Raw genomic sequence first — 534 nt, forward strand, 5'->3', positions numbered from 1 at the left:
AGTTAGCCTCTGTCAGCCCAGTTATCACTCCCTTTCCTGTTTTCTCCCCGCGCTGGGGTTGCAATCAAGGCCGGGATAGTTTGAGGGCTCGCTGCGCGCCAGGCACTGTCTGTGCTCATTGCTCTGGCCGAGCGCAGCCCCTCTCCTCTGCCCAAGACAAAGGGCGGAGGGGGGGAGTCGCGCCGCCTCCTCCCCCCACGCTGGGCGCAGCCCGGGGGCGGACATCCCAGCTCTGTGGCCCCCAACTCAGTAGTTCTCCCGTCGACCCCAGCGCCCCCACCCTACACGGCGGTCACGGACGCCCCCAGACTGGACCCCGCTGTTCAGCGGTCCCAGCGAGCCCGCGCCACTGCTCCCCGCTCCAGCCGGGCTTGCACGGGTACGAGCTGCAGGATTCCAGCCGACGGGCGGCGGGGGCGGGGGTGATGGAGGCGGGGGCCGCGCGCCGGGCCGGGGGCGTGCCCCGGGGCGGGGCGGGGGGGGGCCAGCGGTTGGCGCTGGGAACCGGCGAGCGCCGCCCGGCCACGTGACCCA

This window comes from Delphinapterus leucas, chromosome 11 (genome assembly GCF_059928025.1).
Source record: "Delphinapterus leucas isolate spDelLeu-1000000601 "Yukka" chromosome 11, BTC_Dleu_Yukka2, whole genome shotgun sequence".
NCBI classification, from domain to species: Eukaryota; Metazoa; Chordata; class Mammalia; order Artiodactyla; family Monodontidae; genus Delphinapterus; species Delphinapterus leucas.